General features: G+C 39.5%; 1 protein-coding gene across 5 annotated transcripts in view; it reads left to right on the forward strand.

Annotated features, from left to right (window-relative positions):
* CDON (cell adhesion associated, oncogene regulated) overlaps positions 1–16,305 on the forward strand; it is a 101,894-nt gene that overhangs the window by 17,466 nt on the left and 68,123 nt on the right. Inside the window, exon 1 of one of the 5 annotated variants that reach the window (XM_086678737.1) lies at positions 105–1,421. The exons of 3 other annotated variants lie outside the window; for them this stretch is intronic. The gene's annotated coding sequence lies outside the window, so the exon portion shown is untranslated. Of the gene's footprint in view, positions 1–104; positions 1,422–16,305 lie in introns of those variants that run through there. One more of the 5 variants, XM_086678735.1, reaches the window with a different exon arrangement.

The following is a 16,305-nucleotide window of genomic DNA, read 5'->3' on the forward strand; positions in this document are numbered from 1 at the left end:
ATTACCACAAAACCAATATAATTCAAAAATGTAAAATCTTTAAAACATTTTTTAGATTGTCAGTATTGTAGAAAGAAACTTTTGCTTGTTTTATATTTCACTTGCTTATTTCATATGATTGTTTTAAAATTTTAAGCGTGATTAGTACGGTTTTTCTTTTTTTAATAATGACCTTGTTTTTAACTACTGGTCCAATATTTTGTGGGCAATCACTTTAAAAGTGCACTGCTATATATATAGTACTGAGCAATTAAACAACCCATTCAATGAAGTGTTTGTATGTATTAATATTTGCTTATTGCCGATGAGCCAGAGTGATAGGGGATCTTTGTAATTTGTGTGTTCATGATGTTGTATAAGGCTGTGTGCCATGACATGCTTTTTGAGTTTGTCACACTTATACCGCCATGAGCTGGAAGATAATTCACATCTGCTTTTCCTCTTACCTGTTTCAGAACTTCCTTTGTACTCTGTATTCTGTAACTTCATGTGACTTTCACATGTCACAGACATGACCCAAAAACACGAATGCAAATTAGGCACTGAAATCTTGTGTCCTGCCTTCATTGTCTGGCTAATGATTCACAGTAAGTTTACAGTAATTGAGTTCCAGAAGCGCAGAAACACAGTGAAATTTATAAAAAATAATTTTCGTCCCTCCGACAATCATTTCGCAGATTAAAATCGAGAAAGAGAGAATAAAAGTTGCTGGAGCTTGAAAAAATTAAAAAAAAAAAAAAAAAAGAGAGAGAAAGAAAACTAAAACCTGACAGTTTGGAGAATCCCTCCAGAATGGGAAGTGACTGTGGTTTCTCACGGACATCAATGGACATAAAACCAGATTTCTACTCAAGGCCTTTCTTTTAATTAGGAAGCTGTAGGTAGAAAGGGGTAAGAGGTAAGCATAGGCCTGGGATTGCCCTGGGTTCAGATGTTACCCCTGCCCTTTATAAGCTCTAGAATCTTGGGGAGGTTACTAGAGTTTTCTTCTTTACTGTTACCTCACTTGTAAAATGGAAACAATACCCATCTTTAGGAATGTTGTGGGGATCAACAATAATGCATGTAAAATCTTTCACCAATAAACTTAATAATTGGTAGTTGTTATCCTTTAGAATAATTAATTTCATAAGACAGCTGTTTGGTAAGATGTACAAGTAGATTTACTTTCACACACAGTAAAGCCAGTTAACTCCCTGCCTAGTGGAAGCAAGAGGCAAGGGTGGGGTAGAGTATCAGAATTATTTGGCAAGGTTTTTCATGCTGCACATAGAGCCCCGCCTCCTTAAATCATTTCCAAGTGACCTACCATCACCACTGGGACTGGATCATCGCTCTTTGGTGCTGGGGCAGAAAGATGACAGATCTACTGACTGAAGCATTTGAGTCTTTCTCCGGTAACTCGGACGTAGTAAGTGCTTGTACGACCTTTTAAAATCTTAATTTTATAAATACGTATAAAGACAAACATTTGTTTATGCAGATAAATCAGTGAGTTGATTTTGTCCGGTATTGACAGGGAGTGACTAATCCACCTCATGTGTGTGTATAAATTACCATTGTGGCATTTTGCTTAAAAAATGTGCTTGTTTTCCTTAGGTATTTTTTTTGCCAAATTCAGTACTTTAAAAAGTGTTGGCAAGAGGTGGGACAGATTGACTCGATAGTTTTAAGGGAGTTTATATAACTCTCTGTGGTTTCACCCAATGAATTTGGCCAGTACTATCTAAGTATGTTTGAAACACCTCCTTGAGAGTTATCTTCCTAAATTTAATAACAACTTTATTTGGCAGGATTTTGTTTACATGGTTTTGACCTTACAGAAATTCATGCCACATTGCAGGAAACATGAGTATGTACGGTAAGAAGCCCTGATATTTTCGTCTGTAATGCCAATCTCTGTCGTAAGTATATGAAGTCTTTTGTTTTAGCTACAAACCCTTCAACTGTAGTAAAAGCAGAGAATTGCATTTACCTATTGTTGGCCCTATGCCTTTATGACTTTCAAGTTCATGGTGAATGTTTCTGCGGACTCTACTGGGTTATTTCTGTGGGTGAGCAAAGTGATAATAGTGCTTCTGATATTGTCGATAGTATCCTTTTCTCTTCAGGTTGAAAAGAACTTTTGATAACATCTTTTATTTACTGTCTTCTCACTTTTGCCTGTGGCTTTTCTGTAATGCTGTGTCCTGCACTGTGTTAGTCATTTGGGCTTAAGTACCTATCACATTATACAGCACATAACTATTAGCTATTGATTTAAAAAAAATTGACATAATAAAAAATAGGAAAATATGGGTGTTCACGTCCATCAAAGACCAAATAAACTCAGTGAACAGGTCATAAAGCATTAGTGTTGATTGTCTTAAACTACTATTTAGGAGTGGGACACTATTCTTGTATCTTCTCTTTTGGCTTACTAGAATGTTTTTAAGCATATTAAATTAGTAGTCTGTGAAATAACTTCATAATTCACAGGAAACATTGCTGGGTTTCTCTCAATGTACATTCATTCATTCATCGACATTTGTTAAGCACTCATTTTGTGCAAGAAACTTCCCAGGTATGGTACATAGTGGTGAGCAAAATAGACCTGGCTCCTTCCCCTCATGGAACTGACAAACTAGTGGTTAATCCAGGTCAGGTAGGAATTTTTCACATTTATGTGACCTGTAAGTATCTAGCCTAGTTCTTTTTTTTTTTTTCACAGTATAAAGAGTCAGATGAAGTCAAATTGTGCACGTTCTCTTCAAGGAATCCTCGTTGGCCATAATTTTGACCCGGGGGAAATCAGGTTAAAATGAAAATCAAAGCCATTACTGAAGAAGGAAAGAAGTTTTAAAGCACGAAGTTTTAGAGCGGTGTGTGGAGAGAGAGTAATGGATTTTTTTTTAGTTGAATGTAGGGATGTATACATGTAAATTTCCTGCGTCTGAAACACCGTTTTCCTGGCAGGGTCTAAAAGCTTGACCTATTTTGGAGGGGAATGTTACTAATGAAGAGAAGGGATGACACTCTGGTACCAGAGGGGTATCTTTGAGTGGTAGAAACCTGGCAATACCAAGAAGATTGAAAATGCTGTTTTAGGGACATTTGTTGGTTGAGATTTAGGATGAAAAGCTATGGGGATGTCTGTGTTCAATGCTCCATTGGGGGGGGCGCGTGATTTAGCCTATATTGTAACCAAAGGTTGGTATTGACTATTATACTATACGTATATTATAATATACTATGTAACAATTATGTATACTATGCTTGTAATACATGACAGGTGATAATATATATAATAATATTAAATATACTGAGTTAAGACAATGAAAACTTAGGTCTATTGATTAGTTGTTTCTCAACATCAGTCTTCAAAGCAGCATCGTTTATGATGAAGATTTTATATTTGGAGTAAAATGAGGAGCAGTGGACCAAAAGACATGTAGTGATTGCTTTCTACAGTTAAATTTATTCTGAAACTATGTTTTGCCTGCCTTTTTGTTCTGTTCCACTGAGACGATAGTGGATGGCAGTTTTTAATTTGTCTAAAAAAGTATTCTTGGCGAATGGTTGGCCGGCTTGCATGGGATCATCCAGGTGTATTGCCTTAGTTTTCAGTATCACTGGTTATTGAAATCCGAATTTCTGGGAACCAGTGCTGTAGATTAAACCTAGTAAGTTGTCAGTATGCAGTCGTCTGTCCTGGGATGTGGCTTCTTTGCCATTTCTCGTGCCAGATGTTTGTCTGTGAGATACATGTGCCCAAGGGTTGACGATGCATCAGCATCAAGGAGGGTTCCCATCTTGCCACAACCTTAAGTTGGCTTTTTATCTTTCTCTAAAAGAAATAGAAATGCCTCACTTGGTTTTCAGTGCACCTTCATTGTTCCCTGTACTGAGGTCAGGAGGCAAGCACCTAAAAGTCTCTCTATATAAAGGCTGCTTTTTAGATGTTTTATTGGTACTGCTGTTGGTTATTTTAATTAGTAGTATGTTTTATGTGCGCCCCGAGGCTGTTCAAGCAAAGAATGTAATTCAAATAAACAAAATAATATCTGATGTTTTGGAACACCCACACCTGCCATCTGGGCCTTTCCTCTTAAAGTAGACTTACTTAGGTTGGCAGGGAAGCTAGGAAGAGAAAAAGGAGATGATTATGTAGAGTTATGAAATGTTTTCAACGTAAATTCTTGGAAAGCTTGATAACCCAAGTGTTAAAATTGGGAAGGCCATTTTCTTCATAAGCAGTGGTTGAAGATAAATACTGAGTGTTCACAAGAAGACCGATCTTTTCCATTGTTTTACATGTTCCTAACAACTTTTACATGTCTCTCTAACAGTGTTTCCAGAGTTCTGCGAGTACCTTAGAGATAATTTGACTGTAAAACGGTGAAGGACACTTTCACAATGCAAGAGCATTTGCCAGGGAAATTTCTCCAGTTTTTTTAGTTGGATATGAAATAAAGGGGCCACCTCTATAGGTTTTTACAATGAAATCGTAAAATAGTCTCCGACTAAAATTACGTGTAAAAAAATTTTCTTTTCAACTTAGCTTTTTTTTTTTTCTGAGTTAACACAAATACTCTTTTTTCTGTTTGCAAACTGAAGTGAGCTATATATGCTTTTGACTTAATTTTTAGAGCTGAAAATGTGTTGATTTTGGATACCTTGGCTGGATTCCCCCCCACACCCACCCCTTTCCTTCTTTCATTAAGTGCAGTCTTTTTTGGAGTTTGCCAGAGATGAGGCAAAACTTGTATAAGAGTTGCACCTGAGCTTTTAAGTGTTTTTTTTTTTCCCCTCACTTAAACACGGCACTTGTAAAAGGTTTGTCATAGAATCCTAAAGCTGGAAAAACTTACGCGGTTCTTTTCCCCTTTACAGACAGAACCTAAGCCACACTAAATTAGCAAATGTTCTACCTGGCTGACATTCTCTAGGAAAAAGAAATATATCCATTTGGAGCACTAACTTAATTTTTAAAAAATATATTTAAAATATATTTATTAAAATATATTTAAATGCCTTATAGTAGTTTTTAAACATAATATTTTAAAAATGAGGGCTCCTGTCACTTCTTGAAACTTATTTATACCTAAAAAATAGTTTTAAATGCTATTGTTTATATGTAATCCAAGAGTTAAAGATGCCAGAAACTTAGGAAATGAGATCATGGTAGTCCCTATTGTGTTACTCTACTTTTTGCCCCCCCCCCCCCCCGCCCATCTTTTTTTCCCCAGCTACCTTGAATATAAGCATGCAGTACATTTTTGTTGTGTAAATGAATGGGAAACTGCTTTTTTTGTGTTTTTAGGCTGCAGATTCCAACTGTACTCACAGTCTGGCTTAGAAAATGGGTCAAGTGAAGAGATTTTAGACTATTAAGCTAAGGATCCAACCCACAACACTCTTATAATTCCAAGACCCACATTAATCATGTCATTGTATAAACAGTGAAGCTGTAACTCTCCTGTAAATCTCACCAAAACAAAACAAAACAAAATGAGACAAAACCCCCCTCATGTTGTTCATAGAAGCCAATGATGACAAGTCCTTAAAAGTATAGGGTCTAGGGGCGCCTGGGTGGCGCAGTCGGTTAAGCGTCCGACTTCAGCCAGGTCACGATCTCGCGGTCCGTGAGTTCGAGCCCCACGTCGGGCTCTGGGCTGGTGGCTCGGAGCCTGGAGCCTGTTTCCGATTCTGTGTCTCCCTCTCTCTCTGCCCCTCCCCCGTTCATGCTCTGTCTCTCTCTGTCCCAAAAATAAATAAAAACGTTGAAAAAAAAATTAAAAAAAGTATAGGGTCTATAGATGTATCAACATATAAATTGTATTCTACACATGTAAGGTGTTGCTATGTTGTGTATATAGGAAACGTTGAATACAGTGTAATATAAAAAATTTTAAGAAATAATACCAGAACTTGTATGTCTAAGTCAGAATCTGTAAGCTGTGTGTTCAGTCTCACATTGCTGTTATGCCACGAAATTTGGAGTTCCTTTGGAATTATCTTTACTGGTTATAGTACTGTAAAAAAAAATTTTGGTGTTCTTGATTTATTGGGAAATAGCCACTAATGAATAAATTTGTCGATAATGTTGGAGTTAGGACACTATAGTTTTAAACATCAGATGTTATCATAACAATGAGAATGGTTTTTACACCTGGTTTACACATTGTCACTGAAAATATTTAACAAAGGATTTTCAGAACAGTTTTACACAGAGGAGTGTCACTGGAATAAGTTGATGTGTCTTCCAAGTTGGGTCAGTCTGCTACTATGGTTTTCCCAGTATTTTATTGTGTGTGTGTGTGTGTGTGTGTGTGAGAGAGAGAGAGAGAGAGAGAGAGAGAGAGAGAGATTTCTGTTTCAATGTGTCATTGGATCATTTCTTTTGACCATCCTATTTACTGTTGCTTAACTGCATGTCGAAATGTAGCCACTGTTATTTTCTACATAATGCTGGTGGCCAGCTTTGCTTCATTTCTGGTAGACAGACTGGGCCTAAGGCTACATACAGCTACTTCTTTGGCTGCTTCTTTGGACTAAAAGGACACGCCGTACTGTGCTGTGTTTACAAAGATACCATGATGTTAATTGATTTTTCTATTTTCTAGTTCATCGGGGCATTGTATCTTGAGCATTTCTTTGACTTTAACTGCCTATCAAAGTTTTCTGGGGCTGCAAGTTTTCTTCATACAGGCCAACGCGTATTTTCACATTTCTATAGACTTAACAGTCCACTTGAGGTAATTAGGTACTGACTACATAGTAATCTATGATTGGCTTGTATGTCCATTTATGAATGTGCTTGAAGAGTCCTATTATCAATGCACGGTCAGTCTTCCATGGTGCTATGACAGCTTTGATGAAGCTGTGTCTGATCTAATTCCTGTCACTAGTTGAACAAAGCAGGGGCGCCTAAGAAATCCAAACTCCTTCGGTTGTTTTATGCAGCCATGGTTAAAGATGGAATGAAGTCCTTGGAAACCAGTGTCACTATGTTCCAAGTCTCTAGGAAGCTTCCAGCTCAGCAGGTAACATAATATAAAAGTCATTGTGATGGAGATCCCTCGCCCAGCTAGCGTTGATTCAAGTTTATTTACAGCACAGATATTTTTCTTAGATTTCTAATTTTTTCCTTATTTTGCTATGTCCTAAAGGTTTAATTGTATACAGTAGAATATATTTCATGGAAATGAATTTCTCCTTGAGGTTTTATTTCCTTGTTATTAAAATGAAATCTAAACCAAACCCCTGAGGGCGAGTCTTTTGTAACAGCCAGGGAAAAATTTGTTTCATTTGGTAAGCTCTGAACAATGCCCTGGACATAATAACAACTATATTAAATTTATTACCCAACACTCCTCTAAAGCCCCCTTTCAAACGCATTCATATTCCTCCTCCTCATCCTTCATCAAAACAAGTTAGTCGAATGTCTGTCTGGACCTTTGTAAGAGCAGTCTGTTCAAGTTTAACTAGTTCTTCGCAAACTTAAACATTTTTGCTCTTAGCTAGCTTTTGTTTTGTGGTTACCATAACCCTATTATTTTTTTCCCCGTGAAGCCAATGCCAGTGACAAGCTTGAAAATCTACTGATTTGTGGCAAGTGTTGACTCTTTGGTGCCTGCAAAGCAATCCTTTTGAAACTTGCTGTATTTTGTCTTTTTAATAATCTCTCCCAAGTCTCCTTGGAGAATTTCGCTGTTTGCAGCTGTGTTTTAGAATATTCATAATGCTCCTGTCCAGTTCACAGTGGGTGTCAGAATTAGCCTGTTTCCGTGATTTTTGGTTTCCTGTGTTCTAGAAGCAGGAAGAAATAGGCTCTTTGAAAGACAGTGGAACAGGAACACTTGACTTTTTTAAACACACAAATACTGTGAAGAGACCTGAAATCCACACTCAGACCCCTTCTCTTTTGGAGCGTAATTAGGACCACGCTGACTCCCATTGCTGGCAGCTGCTCACTGTTGCCTTTTTCTGCTGGTGACCTTTGATCTCCGTGACCTTTCCTGGGGTTAGTCCTAGGCCCTTTTCATTGTGTTGGAGCTGAAGTGGCTCATGTGGAGTTGATTATTTCTTTGCTCATTTGGCCTTTTTGGTGCCATAACTCCAAGTCACTTCCATTTTATCCCTCTACTCTTGATGGTCCACAGTGAAAGGAAATGCTTTTGCAGACAGCAGGACCAGTTTGTACGCTTGGCTGACTCGATGGAGGCCCTGGGGACGTGGGGGGAAGGGTTGTGAAGCCTGTAGGTGTCAACAGTTTTCGAGAAGTTTGATCTGAATGATGGTGCGATCATCACCGTGCGCATAAAATGGGCACCGTGAAGAGCTGCGTTTCGTTCGGAGGGGTCTGAGTTCTGGTAAGAAGAGATGGCCGCAAGTTACTGATGTGGACCTGGGTGTTTGATGTCCTGCAGCTCTACGTTTGTAAGATTTATATGTTCTTCCTACTGCCTCCGAGCTACTTGGCAGGTCAGAGCATGCATCATCGTCAATTGCACATGACTGCTCTAAGGGATGCTTTCATTTCTAAGAGAAGGAGAGTAACCCCCATAGATTAACATGCTATTAGATGGCGTATTTGCTGCAGCTGGACTGAGGAGAGCACTTTGCTGCTTTTCCTCACCTTCCTCCTGCCCCCACCGGCTCCTCCAGTGAAATCTCTGAAAGATGGGTGACAGCTGTTACTCTCATTTTTTGAGGCCCCGCGTGTACAGCGTGAGGACTGTCGCGGATCAAAGGCTGGAGCGATCATGAAGGAGTCAGCAGTTGAGGAATGTGTCTGATCACCCTAAACCGTAGTACCTTTGAAGGGTATATGTGTGTGAAATTCGGTGACATTTTGAAACTCATTTTTAAGAAACCCGAGTGTGCATCCCTATTTCATCCCCATTTTCTTTTTCGTTTTAAAAGTTTGTATTCATGGTATTGATAAGGTGGATTATTTTGAAATTTTTTTTTCAACGTTTATTTATTTATTTGGGACAGAGAGAGAGAGAGTATGAACGGGGGAGGGGCAGAGAGAGGGAGACACAGAATCGGAAACAGGCTCCAGGCTCTGAGCCATCAGCCCAGAGCCTGACGCGGGGCTCGAACTCACGGACCGCGAGATCGTGACCTGGCTGAAGTCGGACGCTTAACCGACTGCGCCACCCAGGCGCCCCGAGGTGGATTATTTTGAATGAGGAATTGCTACTCCTTCCAATGTAGTGGATTTTTTTTTTAAATAAGGATTAAAAGGGAGCACCTCCTCAAAAGGGAGCACAATCTCGTCTCTCTGTGATTGTCCCCCTCCAATCTCTGAAGCACTTCAGGCTTCTTTCTGTGCCTGCTTAGCCTCTTTCTTAGAGTTCCGCTTATGCCCAACCCAACTCATTTTCTCTACACCTTACGGGATGCACTCTGTATTCACGCTGCCATCAAAACAGCGACAACAAGCCGTGGAAAACCCTGCCGCTTCTCGTGTATTTCCTGTGCTTAAGTGAACGCATGTCAAGCACTCACTTGTCCAAGTAGAAATCTGGACAGCAGCCTTGTTCTTTTACTTAAGGTCAAAGCACTGGGGAGGGGAAACAGATGACTGGACGGTAGTGAATTCCAAAGATGTCTAAGAGACCGGTTCTTTCCCAGTCCAAATCCTTCACTATTAAGTTCTATCAATGCCACCTCTTAATAACGTCTGGTAAATATGTCCATGTTGAAAAAATTTTTAAAAATCTTTTAAATCTGTCCGCTGGTATTTCTCTAGTACACATCTCCACCCTCATTCGCCAGGGCCTTCTAATTTCTCTTCCGTCCCTCGGCCATGCTCCACATTGCAGTGTAAATGATTTTTCAAAGGCACAAGTCAGATCTTGTCCCTTGCCTGCTTAGGAGCCATTAGTACTCCCCTCTCATGATAAAAGCTGATACCTTGACCTGATTTCTTTTCTTCTGTATGCTGCAGCTTCTGCTTAACTACGCTGCCTTACCTGCTACCCCATATTTCCTCCTCTTATCTGCAGCCATACTTCCTTACTCTTTTTTTATTATTATTTATTTTTGAGAGAGAAAGAGACAGAGCGTGAGCGGGGGAGGGGCAGAGAGAGAGGGAGACACAGAATCCGAAGCAGGCTCCAGGCTCTGAGCTGTCAGCCCAGAGCCCGATGTGGGACTCGAACCCACGAACTGTGAGATCATGACCTGAGCCGAAGTCCAACACCCAACCGATTGAGCCACCCAGGTGCCCCTCCTTACTCTTTTGTTAAATGTTTATTAATTTATTTGGAGAGAGAGGGAGAGAGAGAGAGAGAGAATCCCAAGCAGGCTCCACACTGTGAGTGCAGAGCCCGACACCGGGCTCTATCTCATGAACCACGAGATCATGACCTGAGCTGAAATCAAGAGTTGGATGCTTAACCGATGGAGCCACCCAGGCGCCCCACCTCCTTGCTCTTTCTAATTCTGCACACACATCACTCTTTATCTTTCGGAGTACCACCTCCCCTTGCTTTTCCTCTCTCCCGCCCCCCAGAGCCCTCTATCAATTCTCCTGATCATTGTTTCTTCTGAGGTGTCTTCTTAATTTTTTTTTTCAACGTTTTTATTTATTTTTTTTGGGACAGAGAGAGATAGAGCATGAACGGGGGAGGGGCAGAGAGAGAGGGAGACACAGAATCGGAAACAGGCTCCAGGCTCCGAGCCATCAGCCCAGAGCCTGACGCGGGGCTCGAACTCACGGGCCGCGAGATCGTGACCTGGCTGAAGTCGGACGCTTGACCGACTGCGCCACCCAGGCGCCCCTGAGGTGTCTTCTTAAACCTTCTCTAAGTCCAGGTGAAGTGACCCTTCTGTGTTTCCTGCAGCATCTCTGCTTTGGTCTGTGGCTCAGCCACCTCCCCCCCTCACTTAACTACTTTAATTCTTGAAAACCTGTATTCCCTAAAAGCTTTACCTCTTAGCAAAAACCATTTCCTTGATTTTGATGGGAAAAAATAATCATGACGTATTCCATCCCAATCCAAGATAGCCACGGTTTTCGTGGGTGGAAAAAAAAGTCAACTGAGCGATAAAAACAAATTTGTTTAAAAAAAAAATTGTACAGGTGATAAAGAGTATTTTGAAAGTAAATAAGTACAGGATGTTCTTAAATACAGTGCAGTGAGTTTACTGTGCTCAACCAAGGAAGAGAGAAGACTTGAGGCTGGTGGCTGGAGGAGGAGGACCATGAGGAAGTACTCCTCTCGAGACAGTGGAGAGACAGGAAGTTGACTTTCAGACAATGAGTCTTTTTAAGGCTCACAGTGGTCTTCACTTACATTGCACTTAAAAGCTTACAGTACAGAAAAACACTTCATGGCAAAATAAAGGCTAAACATGGGAGTGCTCCCCAACTCGCAGAAGTGGTGCTCACAGCACAGAGAGATTAGCAGAAGATGCTCACCGATCTCCCACTCACATGGCATCTGTACACAGAGCACAGCGTTTTGGGTTCATCCAAACACAGCGGGCCATTCCAATTCTCCTGTACGATACTTTCCGACTAAACACTGTGGGGTCATGTAAACTGGTGGGTGTATCTTTGCCCGAAGCTGTAATATCGAAGTACTCCTTTTTTGCTTCTAATTGAAAGAGTTCTGACGCTGAATAAAAAGCCATCCAAAAAGTGAAATAACCACAGGAGCCCTTGTGGCAAAAATGTTAGTCGTTCTGTTAGGTGAGTCTGTGTTTGGGTGGCTTCTTAGTTGTCCCTTCCCTCACGCGACCATGAACCTCAGGGAGACAGACGTCCTATCTGTCTGTGGCTGAGTTCCCAGCACAGCCTGATGTAATATTTGTTGAATAAAAGATGGGTTCCTCTGCTTTGAACTCTGAATATATTTCACACGCTCATTGCACTTAATGATACTTTGTTCCAAAGCCAATTATGATTGTGCCCTCTTTTCTCAATTAGGCTGCAGAATCCTTTAGTTCAGAATGATGCCTGATGCCTGCCTCATCTTCCTTATCTTTGTACCCCTTGTAGGTTCTTGCCCAAAGTAGATTCCCTATGTATGAAATTCTTTGATTGGATGAATGTCTCCTAGAAAAGGTAGGGTTCTTTGGGAAGTCTGTGTAGAAAATGGTATTAGCTGCTTAGGTAAATTATTCAAATATTCAGAGGAAGAAAACTTTTATGGCAGATTTACGGTTTGATGTGATTAAGGTCAGGGTAGCTCAGTGGGCTGGGAAAAAGAAGAAGTGTATGTTTGACTTCCGTAATTGAAATTGTGCTGAATTAATCTTGATAGCATTCAAAAATTTTTCGGTAAACCTGTTTTGTTTTGTTTTTTGCTTAGTTACTGCAGAAGATCCACTTTTTAAAATCAACAGTTGAGAAATAGCATGTTATGGAAGAGATTATTTGCAAATAAAGACCAATCTTTTATTTTTCAAGAAGGAAATTGTTTTTAAAAAAGGAAACCAACTTAAAGACTTTTTCTGTTTTGAAAACCTATCCGGGTCCCAAGTGGAGGTTTTGTTCACAGATTAATCACAGTTATTCCTTGAACCTGAAAGAGAACTATAAGAAAATTTGATATAGGACTCTGGGGAGGGGGATGATTCAGGGAGACAGCTTTGATCATCCTTAGGAAAGCAAAGGCATTGCTTCAAAAACAAAAGAATCAAATCGAGAAATTCAGGAAAGACTTTTCCCAAAGGATTATTCTGGCAGCATGTTGAAAAGAGGTTATAAAAGCATTAAGTTCACAACCTGAACAATAAGTTAAGTAAATGTTAGGGAAGTATTTCCTTTCTTATTCTAAGACCAGGCATACCTTTAGCTTGCTTTTGCCAACAGAAATGCTGGTAATCCTGGGCCTGGCCTAAAAGTAGTTTGCTATACAAGACAGATTGCCTTCTGTGTAGATGTGAAGGAGAGGCTTAAAGAAAGCTTTATAAGTTAGGAGATACCAGTCATTCTTTGGGAACATCAAGCAAAGACTCCAGGAACAGCACTCCTCCCATGCAAAAGTGGAGGGTCCTCCAACGATTTTTATAGCATGAACGAAACGGTTGTCCCGATTTGTAGGTTTAATGGTGGCACTCCGCCTAGCTGTTCTTTTTTTTTTTTTTTTTTTTTTTGTAGCTTATAGTCTTTTCCTTGGAGAGATTGTCCTACCAGGTGCTTTCTTGGGAGGATCTTCTCAGACACTTAATCAGCCACTCAGAACTGCCATGAAAATAATAGAATTACGTTGGCCGTAACTGAAGTTATGATCAGGGTAGAAGAACTTCCTCATGGTCATGTTAATTTCTTCTGGGACCAGTGAGTTGGATAAGTCTCAAGAGTTCAGATTTTCACATAGGGAATTGATCATGTCTTTGTTAAAGCCCTATAGTAAGGCAAGAACAAATCCAGTTTAAAATCCAGTGTCTTGGGCACCTGGGTGCCTCAAGTGTTTTGAGCATCTGATCTGGGTTCAGGTCATGATCCCAGGATCGTGGGATTGAGCCCCGTGTTGGGCTCGGTGCTTAGCATGGATCTTGCTTGGGATTCTCTGTCTCTCTCCCCTTCTGTCCCTTTTCCCTGCTTGCATTCTCTCTCTCTCTCTCTCAAAAAAAAAAAAAAAAAAATCCAATGCCTTGAATTATTTCACTGCCTCTAGTAGTTTAGGGAAGTAGAGGTGTTTAAATGCTTTTTGGACAAGAAAAGCAGTAGGGAAGGGAGAACAAAGCTTTGAAATGAATGGTAATTTACTATTTTTAATGCCAGCAAATATTGCCAAAAAACGTCTGTCAGCAGTTTTCACACACAAATTTATTTTTAGAGAAATGCATGTTACAAATTAAAATCACCCAGTATAACAACAGTGACCCGTATCCTATTTTACAATAAATTTTGGGTAAAAAGCAGAGATTTTTGTGTCCATGGTGTTTTTTGTAATTAAAAGTTCAGAGATTAACAAGGTTGATGAATGTGGCCTGCAGCATCCATTCCTTTTATTTTATTTTTTTGTAGTTTTATGTGTATTTAGAATATTATTTTTTAAAGTCTCTCATAAGATTAGGCAGTAAATGTTGCTCTATGCCTTCACAGATATTTTAATGAATTGCTCAAATTCATATGTTACATCCAAGCTTTGTTCACCGCAGAGTAGGGATGTAAATCATACTCTGGTGACTGGGAGTCTACCCCCCTACTGTGTTGATGGTGCTTACTGGGGGATAGAGTTATGCATTATTGCCATTTGGGGGAAAACTACTTGCCAGTATATAAGTTAGGAGTATTAAAAATGTTTATACTCCTTGACTCAGTAATTCCACTTTAAAAAATCTATCCTAAGGACATAAGTAGAAGAGTGATTAATGATTTACGGACAAAGATTCATGACAGCATTATCTGTAATAGCAAGGAAATACACATGTGTACGCACAGATATCAAAAATGTACCTGGGGTACCTGGGTGGCTCAGTCGGTTAAGCATCTGACTTCGGCTCAGGTCATGATCTTACATGGGTTCGAGCCTGGCGCTGGGCTCTGTGCTGACAGCTCGGAGCCTGGAGCCTGCTTTGGATTCTGTGTCTCCCTCTCTCTCTGCCTCTCCCCTACTCATGCTCTGTCTCTCTCTCTCAAAAATAAACAAACATTAAAAAAAATAAATAAAAAGTAGAAAATGTACGTAATTATCCAGAAGAGAGTGACTAAAGTATGTCTATTCAATAAAGTTATCAATCACTGTTATAAATTGTGTTTATGAATTAATAAGTAAAAATGATCATTAGATGAAAAATGGATAAAGCAGGTTTAAAACTGTATTGCACGCGTTATGACCGCAATTATGTACATAAACACATATACGAAAAGGATTAGAAGGAAATGCATCAAAATATTGATGTGTTATCTTAAGGTGGTAGAATTGTGTTGATTTGTTTTGGTTTATCATTTATACATTTCCCAGATTTTCTGTTATGAATGTGTAGGGTTTTTTGGGGTTTTTTGTTTTTTGTTTTGGTCAATGAGCATTTGTAGAAACTTTCTGTTAACAATTTTCTACTTTGTGAAAGTAGCATATTCAATGGAGAATATGTGAAGAAAACTTGAATATTTTGTTTAAAAATATCGTCTGGCATTATGTTAACCACATTGGGTACTTTAAAAAATTTTTAAATGAGAAAAACACTGAAGCTGAAAACATGACAGTATGATTTAAATCAGAATTCTGTTTTTAATTTTTTAAAGTTTATTTATTTATTTATTTATTTATTTATTTATTTATTTATTTATTATTTAGAGAGCATGAGCAGGGGAAGGGCAGAGAGAGTCGGAGAGAGAGAATCCCAAGCAGGCTCCGTGCTGTCATCACAGAGCCTGACATGGAGCTCAAACTCATGAACCTTGAGATCATGACCTGAGCCGAAACCAAGAGTTAGACGCTTAACTGACTGAGCCATCCAGGCGCCCCTGTTTTTAATGTTTGCATGAGAATATTTGAATGTTATACATGCTAGAACAAGAGGTCAGACAGGCTTTGGAAAGTGATGTGGCAAAAATGATGTGTGGAGGACTGGGCTGTTGTGATCCTACCATGGACCTTTTCTCTGTTGCCCACTGTTTCCAGATCAGAAGAGAGGGTAAGAGGAGGATAGGATAAGTATTTCTGTGCAGAGGAAATTAAAGCTGTTGTCTCTTGCCCAGGTAAATTTCTGTAGGTAGGAAAAGTGACATATGTGTTAAAGCCATAGTTGTTTTCCAGTACCTTCTTAGTTCAAAAACTATAAGACCAATATTAAACGTTTTCTTTTTTTTTAAACAAAGATAGAACTTTTGAAAGTGACATAGCATTGAGCAGTTTTCCAGTAGTGCTAATGGATATATTCTGTTTTATACATCATCTCACCCTCTTTGTGGGTGAGATCGGACCTACATTACTCTTGGTGGCTGTTAAATGTAATTTTAAGGTACCTGACTCCTATAGCAATGGAATCCAGGTCCGGGTCCTCATTACCATGGTTCTCTAACAGATGGAGCAAGCTTTCTCCTTGGATAAATGTAAACCAAGTCAGCAAATATTTACGTTATGGTCCTAAGTTCTTTCCAACCTCCAAAGTCAACTGGCAGCATGTTGCGAGTAACCTAATAGAAAGCTAGAAATAAAAAGGATGGTCCTGTGGGATAACTATTTAGATAGTAATGAACTGTGAAGATTTAAAGGACAGCTGTAAAATAACTCAGCAGATCGTGTGCTAGGGTTAAAGTTGACTCTGGAATTTGTTTCACCGCTTTTTAATAAATAAATAGTTGAGGAAAGATTTGGCAAAAGGAAGAACACCCCTCCTTGTCCTCATTCT

This window comes from Puma concolor, chromosome D1 (genome assembly GCF_028749965.1).
Source record: "Puma concolor isolate L17-30 chromosome D1, mPumCon1.1.hap2, whole genome shotgun sequence".
Lineage (NCBI taxonomy): Eukaryota > Metazoa > Chordata > Mammalia > Carnivora > Felidae > Puma > Puma concolor.